Genomic DNA, 9,305 nt, shown 5'->3' on the forward strand with positions numbered 1-9,305 from the left:
TTGGGGTGCTGACTTTCCCAAAAGTCATCACTTAGCACGGGTGTGGTACAGCCAATGTCCACATCTTCATCTTCCATTTCTTCAACGCCGGCCTCTTCAGCAGTAAACTGAGGCATAGGCGAGGAGACAACTGGTGTTGAAGGGATTGTATCCACTTCAATTTCTTCATCCATCTGCTCTGACGAAGCAGCAGAGGGATTCTCTTCATCGGATTCACTTGGAATCACATATTCTTCATCAAAAGGAACAAGGTCCTTTGATGGCATGGTTGAGATAGGAACAACATCAATTTGGTTTGCAAACGAGCTGGTCAAAGACTTCATCTTCTTCGGAGCTGAAGAATCTGATGAAGTTGATGCCTTCCTTTTCTTCACTGTTGCACGCTCTGCAGCCTTAGTCTTCTTCACATCTGAAGCAGATGGAAGGATTGGAGTTGGGGTAGGCGCAGGAGGAGCAGAGGAATTTGGTTGAGTTTCTTCAGGCACAACTGATGCAGTTGCCCTGACTTCTTCATTTTCTTCAGGCGCACCACTAGTGGATGCCCTGGCAATTTCTTCAGCGGCTGGAATGCAGTCATCAGCCCTGGAATTAGCATTTTCTTCATCAGACTGATTGTCATCAGCGGTGCTGGCATTTTCTTCAGTCGGCTGAGCAGATGCTTCAGCTTGAGGAATTTCATGTTGCGTTGGGGCTGCAACAGTGGAAGTAAACTTTTCAGTCAATTTCAGAAACCTAACTTTGGCTCCAAGCCAGTCAGTGCGGTATGCATCAAATTCATCATTGAGTTTCTTGATCTCTGATTGAATTGTGACAAGTTCTTCAGTTGTCATAGAGACAACGTTCTTCTTCAGGAAACACCCCTTTTTGTACTGTGCCTTCTTGATCTGCATGGCCTTCTCAAACTTCCATTTTTCTTCTTGTATGAAATGAGTCAACATATGACTTTGGCCAGGAGTCATCTTGAAATCAGGCGTAGGAGTGCTTGGGTCCTTGTGCCATAAGTCAATGTACTTAAGGATCAACTTTGGATCCAAAAGTAGAGGCACACTTGTGCCCTTGGCTCTAGCGGCCCTGACTTGCCTGTCTCTGATTACTTCGGCAAGTTCCTCATCATCAGCTTCGTCTTCATCAGACGGCACTTGGAAGGCGACCTGCTTCTTTTGAGGACTTGGTCGAGAGCCTCGTCCAGCAGTTGCCTTGGTCTTCAACAGAGTGGGACCAGTTGAAGAATGCAGTGGTGTTGAGGAACTAGCAGATGCTCCAGAGGCAATAGAGATGCCAGTCGTCCTTTGGCACATGGCGAGATGCGCAGGTGCTGAGGATTTTGTCAGAGCAGCTGAGGACTTTGGTGGAGGAGCTGAGGACTTAGGAGCAGCATGAGGAGTCGGTCGTGAGGGCTTTGAAGAGTCTGGCCAACAGGGCATTGCTGAGGAACTTGGTCGTGAGGGCATTGCTGGTGAAGCACTTGGCTTGTGAGAAGGCTTCTTTGGCATGGCCTTCTTTGGCTTGCTTGTAGAGGCCTCAGCAGTGGCAGCAGCAGCAGAGTCTTCATTGAATTTCCTCACTGCTTCTCTTTCTTGTCTGGCCAACTTGGCCTGGCGCTTGGCCCATTCATCAGGATAATCCTCACCGCGCTTGAGGCTAGTGAGATCTGCTTCTTGGCCAGGTGCCAACGGAGGTCTTGGGCATGGAGGATTGAGAGTGAATTTCTTCATGTATTTTGGAGTAACATATATGTACTCCCTCCACTCTCTTTCCCATCTCCTCTCTATTCTTTGGATGCGCACTTTGCGCTCATTCTTGGTTTCCTTTCCATGAGTGGCCTCATCAGGAGTGCAATAGTCCTTGTACATGTCATCAGGGATCTCAAAAGCAGTATTGACCTCAGGCCTCTTTCCTCCTTTCTGTGGCTTCTTACCATCGGCCATTTTCTTCAGTTGAGGAATTTGAACAATGGAATTCTCTGAATATGTATGCAACTTTTCTTCGAGGAACACTGCAAATGAGTTAAGTTGATGAGAACCTAGTGATTCAGCAGCTGACATGAGTACCTGTGAACAGAGTATAGTTGCAAGGAATTTGGAGAGGTCATATGCGTTCTCAGAGGTTTTTTTTTAAGAACAAGTTTGAGGAATTTGACCAGATGAGTCTTGAAGAATTTCACTAAGCGTTCTTTGTCTTAGGTTCCAGAGATGTATAGATCGAAAATCCACACATTTGAGGAATCTTGAAGAAAAACATAGCTTAGACAAATGAATCAAGAACAGATGACATGTGAGGTGATTTAGTGTGTGAAGATTTGAAGAAAAACACCTTTGAAGATTTTGTAGAAATCATTTGAATCAAAGAGGGCAGTAAAAGTAACTTTTAATTACCCTGGACGAAGAACACAACGAACTGGGAAGTGGAGATGTGAAGTTCGTCAGTGGAGATCTTCCACGCCCTAACTCGGCAGAGGAAGACAGCTACGGCAGTGGCGGAGTGAAGAAATCCGCAGCCGGCGTGAGTACGATGGCGACGAGGTCGAGGCAGTGAAGCTCTTCCTCACCGGCAACGATGAAGTAGCGGCGGCGCTAGGGTTTGAGAAGCTCGAGCTAGAGTGAGGTCGAGCGGAGTAAAAGAGAAGTGAGGAAGGGGAGGGGGTATTTATAGCCACGGTGAAAAACTGTTCGCCCAAAGAATTTGGACGAATGTGCCCCTGACCCTTATCATTCGCTTGACATGTGTCACCCACATACTGAGAAGTGGAGATCATGTGAGATCGTGGGTGGATGGATAAGTGTTGTCAAGGGATGTGGAATGGTTTGAGCGGCAAAGCCGAAAATTTAGATAAGATAGGTTTTAAAGTTCCGTTCGCAATTTCTTCAGCTGACAAGGACAAAGTGAAGATTTTGAACGAGTTTCAAATAGAACGCACATGAAGAATTTGTGAATAGAATGGGTTGAGTTTAGCATAGAGGGGATAGGGTCCGATCACATTCACTTAGCAAAAAACAACTTAAAGAATTAGCCATAAGTGAATGTTGTAGAGGACATAAACTCATATATATATATATATATAGCCAATGAAGAAAAAGGTCGGAAACAGTGAAGACAATGCAAAGTTGAAAAACAACTGAGGAATTTCAAAGAACTGAGGAAAAGCTCAATTGAATATTTTCAACTTTTTGGTGGTGGCATGACCCACCATATAAGAATGATGATTTCAGACACAGCGTACAATTGTCGTAGGGTTCTGAGAATCAACTTCTTCGTTAATTTCTTCACACTTAGAGTGTTAGTCTTCATTGATTGAAGAAAAACATTTCTTCATGTGTTGCACATCTAAGTCATCAATTTTGCATAAGTGTTAGGATGAGTGTCCTTTTCAAACAACATTCGAAGATTCTAAGATATTTAGCTCACACCGCAACTTACTAAATATCTTCTCATCCAAGGGCTTTGTGAAGATATCGGCTAGCTGTTCTTCAGTCTTCACATGCTCAATAGAAATGTCGCCCTTCAACACATGATCACGAAGAAAATGATGACGAATCTGAATGTGTTTTGTCTTCGAGTGCTGAACTGGGTTGTGACCAATCTTGATGGCACTCTCATTGTCACAGAAGAGAGGCACATTCTTCAGATTGACGCCGTAGTCCTTGAGAGTTTGCTTCATCCACAGCAATTGAGCACAGCAAGAACCAGCAGCAATGTACTCAGCTTCAGTAGTAAACAGTGATACGCGGTTCTGTTTCTTCGAGGACCAACAGACCAAAGATCGTCTGAGGAAATGACATGTACCAGATGTTGACTTGCGATCCACACAATCACCAGCATAGTCAGACTCAGAATATCCAATGAGATCAAAAGCTGAGCCCTTGGGGTACCATAATCCAAGTGTTGGTGTGTGAGCTAGATATCGAAGAATTTGTTTCACAGCCTTATGCTGTGATTCCTTTGGTGTAGCTTGAAATCGGGCACACATGCAAACACTAAGCATTATATCTGGCCTAGATGCACATAAGTACAATAAAGAACCAATCATGGAGCGGTATACCTTATGATCAAAGTCAATACCATTTTCATCAGTGCACAGATGGCCATGTGTGGGCATAGGAATTTTGACGCCTTTGCAATCTTGCATGCCAAATTTCCTCAGTACATCCTTGAGGTATTTCTCCTGAGATATGAATATGCCATTGCGTTGTTGACGAATTTGAAGACCTAAGAAGAATTTCAATTCTCCCATCATAGACATTTGATATTCTTCACTCATCATATAGGCAAATTCATCACTATAATGTTGGTCAGTACATCCAAAGATAATATCATCAACACATATTTGGCACACAAATAGTTCACCACCATAAGATTTAGTGAAAAGAGTAGGGTCGAGTAAACCGGGTTTGAAGCCTTTCTTCACGAGGAATTCCTTCAAAGTATCATACCACGCACGTGGGGCCTGCTTGAGGCCATAGAGGGCCTTATTGAGTCTGAAGACTTTGTCAGGATGCTTTGGGTCTTCAAAACCTGGGGATTTAGCAACATATACTTCTTCCTCAAGCTTACCATTGAGGAATGCACTTTTCACATCCATTTGATATAAAGTGATATCATGATGGTTAGCATAAGCAAGTAATATGCGAATAGCCTCAAGTATAGCAACAGGTGCAAAATTTTCATCGAAGTCAATTCCTTCAACCTGTGTGTAGCCTTGAGCTACAAGCCGTGCCTTATTCCTCACCACAAGGCCATTTTCATCTTGCTTGTTGTGGTAGATCCACTTTGTGCCGATGATATTGTGCTTGCGAGGATCTGGACGTTTGACCAGTTCCGGGACGTTGTTGAGCTCGAACTGATGTAATTCTTCTTGCATGGCCTGAATCCACTCAGGCTCCAGAAATACTTCATCTACCTTAGTGGGCTCTGTGATAGAGATGAAAGTAAAGTGCCCACAAAAGTTAGATAAATGTGAAGCTCTTGAGCGTGTGAGAGGACCTGGAATGTTGATGTCGCTGATGATTTTCTCAATTTGCACTTCATTTGCGACGCGAGGATGAGTGGGTTGACGTTCAGGAATTTGATCAGCATTTTCTTCAGCACCATTTTCCTCAGGTGCATCAGCATGACGTTCTTCATGTTCTGGAATAACTTCTACAGCAGATTCTTCAGTAGGAATGACATCCTCTGTAGCCTTCATCCGTCATAGGAGGTAGGTGCTCTCTTTGCGAGCCATTAGTCTCATCGAACCGCACATCTACAGTTTCAACAACGTTGTGATGACAGGTGTTGAAGACTTTGTAGGTGTGCGAGTCCTTACCATAACCGTGCATAAAACCTTCATGTGCTTTCGGTGCAAATTCAGAACTGTGATGAGGATCTCTAATCCAACATTTAGCACCGAAGACTTTGAAATAAATCACATTGGGTTTCTTGTCAGTGAGGAGTTCATAGGCAGTCTTCTTGAAGAATTTGTGAAGATATACTCTGTTGATGATGTGGCACGCAGTATCAATTGCGTCAGGCCAGAAGCGAGGAGGCGTCTTGTACTCATCAAGCATAGTGCGGGCCATCTCAACAAGAGTATTGTTCTTGCGCTCCATGACGCCATTTTGCTGAGGAGTATAGGGAGCAGATAGCTTATGAGTGATACCAAGTTCATCAAGATAGTCATCAAGGACAGTGTTCTTGAACTCAGTTCCATTATCACTCCTGATGTGCTTGATCTTCACACCAAAGTTAGTTGAAGCCCTCGAGGAAAATCGTTTGAAGACTTCCTGCACTTCAGTTTTGTAAGTGATAATATGGACCCATGTATATCGAGAATAATCATCAACAATGACAAAGCCATATAAGGATGCAGCATTAGTAAATGTGGCATAGTGAGTAGGGCCAAAGAGATCCATGTGAAGCAATTCAAATGGTCGAGTAGTAGTCATGATAGTCTTCGCTGGATGCTTGGCCTTGGTCATCTTTCCAGATTCACAGGCTCCGCATAAGTGATCCTTGAGAAATTTGACATTTTCATTGCCAATGACATGCTTCTTCTCCGCGAGCGTGTGCAGATTCCTCATGCCAGCATGACCAAGTCGTCGATGCCATAGCCAGCCTTCTGAAGCTTTTGCAAGTAGACATGTAGCAAGTTGTGGTCCTGTAGAGAAATCAACAATATACAAATCTCCTCTCCTAAAAGCCTTTGAAGACTTTGGAATTGTCAGCTTCCATGATCACAACACAATGATACTTGCCAAAGACAACCACCATATCAAGATCACAAAGCATTGAGACAGACATGAGGTTGAACCCTAAGGACTCAAAGCATGAATTTGTCCATGTGTCGATCCTTTGAGATTGCAACCTTACCTAGACCCAATACCTTGCTTTTGCCTTTGTCAGCGTAGGTGATGTGCTTCAGATGTGATGGAGATAAAGCAGTTTCCATCAATAAGCTCCTGTCACCAGTCATGTGATTTGTACATCCACTATCGAGGACCCACTCAGTGGCTTTGGGTTGATCATCCTGCAGATGAACTAGTGCAACTTACGAACTCATATACTTCATCAGTGAAGAATATGATATCAATTTCATCAGACAATAGAACAGATAAAATAGTATGAGGACGTGAGAAATGAAGATTCATTTCTTCATGATTAGCTTGCGTCCTTTCAAGCATATTCAGGTCTCCAGCAAATTCTTCAGACGATTAAGTTCGTCTGGAGACCTGACCCTGCATAAGAGGTTAGTTCTTTTTCTTCACCACCCACATCTGAAGGGGTGGCAAAGAGTTCATCATTCTGCGAGCTCCATAAAAGAAAGGTGGCATAGATGCCAATCCACTTCGTTTCACATAAGAGTGGTTAGGGTAAGTATAAGAGTAAGTAGAGAAATTCTTCGAGGACTTATGAACATAATGATTTGAAGAATAATGCACATATCCATAATCCTTAGATCTTCCCTGCGAAATAGACGGGTTAGCACGATGATGTTCATATGAGGACTTTGATCCTTTTGAGGAATTTGATCCATGTGAGGAGTTTGGTCCGTATGAGGACTTGGATCCATATGAAGAATTTGGTCCATAAGAAGAATTTGATCTGGGGTTCCTATTCTTCACAGGTGATGTCATGATGACATTCACCTGAAGATTTTCAAGGAATCTTTTGGGAACCCAGATTTTCTTCATAGGAGGACCATTCTTGTAGTTAGTGCCAACATATCTAGCAAATACTTCACCATTCTGATTTTTGAACAGTTTATAATTGGAGTCAAATGACTCATCAGAAGAATATGAAGATTCACACGTAAAACCAGATAAGGTAGATGGATCCACTGAAGGTCCCTTTGCAGCAAACCATGAGGTTTTGGGATACTGCTCAGGTTTCCAGTAGGTCCCATCAGCATTGATTTTCCTTTCAAAGGCAATACCCTCTTTCCTAAGGTTCCTATTGAGAATCTGTCTTTTAAGCACGTCACAAAGAGCCTGATGCCCTTTGAGGCTTTTGTACATGCCTGTCATATACAATTCCTTCAGCCCTGCATCATCAGTGATACTAGCAATGTCCTTAGATGAGGAATTAGTGATAGCAGAGGCAGTTGAAAAATTTGCAGCAATGGAAGTATTTGAGCATTCAGGTGAAGAATTAGCAGTTTTACGTTCAATGCACTTCAAACATGGAGGAACAAATTCATCCTGGGTAGCGCTGATTTGTTGAGCGAGTAATGAATCACGCTCCTTCTGAAGATCTTCATAACTCACTCTTAACTGCTCAAGATCTTGCTTTCTTTGAAGAAATTCATAAGAAAGCTTCTCTTGATCAGATAGGAGAGTGTTATGATGACCTTGAAGATTGTCAAACTTGGACTGGAGTCCCTGAAGACTTTCAGCCAAAGCATTGGAGCGATCCATTTCTTCACCCAACATATCGTCGCTCTCATTTAGCATATTCTGAACTTTTTCCAAAGCTCTTTGTTGTTTAGTGGCAAGGGAAGCAAGTTTGACATAACTGGGTCCAAATTCGTCACCAGATTCATCATCACTGGACTCAGATAAGTAGCATTCAGTTACCTTGGCACCTTTTGCCATAAGGCATGGTGCAGAGGATGATGATTCTAGATTGAAAGTCATAGCCTTGCACGATTCCATGAGGTCCTCGAATTAGGGTTCATGGCAAGATCGATGACTTTCATAGACCTCAGAGAGTCGGTCCCAGATGAGTTTCGCATGGCTGAGATGCATAACGTTCCTGAACTGGTTTTTTGACAAGCTGGAGCAGATGATGTCCTTCGTCATGAGGTTGAGTAGCATGTACTTGCGAATATCATCAGCCTCCGCCATCTTGCATAGGTCAGTAAGACCAATTTTGGTGACGGTCCAGAGTTCGCTATTCATCGCCATGAGGCGCTTCTTCATCATGGCCTTCCACTTGGGATAATCATGACCATCAAAGATGGGGCATGTCACAGTCTTCATTCCTGCAGTCGACATAACTAAAACTCCAGGCGGTTAAACCAAAATCACACAGAACAAGGGAGTACCTCGCTCTGATATCAATTGAAAGTGCGTTATATCGACTAGAGGGGGGTGAATAGGAGATTTTTATGAATTCTTCACTGAGGAATTTCAGGGTGAGGAAATTCCTTAGCGGAGAACTACTTGCAGTGGAATAAGTACTCAGAAGTAAACATAACAGAACACAAGCATGGTCATCATGATGAAATGAAGACAAGCACAGAGTACGGAAAGCGTAAACACAGGATGAAGACAAACAGGTTGAAGAAATTGAACTGAGGAAATTGAGAAAGTCTTTAGTCTCTTCAAACAGATATGAACAAGCACTCAACGCATAAATGAGGAAATGTAAGGGTTGAGGAAATGGAACCAAATAGCTTGGTGAAGACAATGATTTGGTAGACCAGTTCCAACTGTTGTGACAGTTGTACGTTTGGTTAGGGAGGCTAGGTATTTAAACCTGAGGACACACAGTCCCGGACACCCAGTCCTGAACACGCAGCTCAGGACACTCAGTCCTCACCGTATTCCCCTTGAGCTAAGGTCACACGGACCTCGCCCAATCACTCGTGGTAAGTCTTCAGGTGACTTCCGAACCTTCACGAACCCGGTCACTTGGCGATCCACAATTCCTCTTGGATGCTCTAGACCATGACGCCTAACCGTCTGGAAGATGCACGGTCTTCAAAGGTAACAAGCATCGGATCCACGCAGGATCAATCTCTTCAGTGATGCTCAATCACTTTGGGTTTGTAGGTGTTTGGGTTTGGGTTTCCTCACTTGATGATTTTCACTCAAAGTCCTCGGATGATG

The sequence above is a fragment of the Triticum urartu genome, chromosome 2 (genome assembly GCF_003073215.2).
Source record: "Triticum urartu cultivar G1812 chromosome 2, Tu2.1, whole genome shotgun sequence".
NCBI lineage: Eukaryota > Viridiplantae > Streptophyta > Magnoliopsida > Poales > Poaceae > Triticum > Triticum urartu.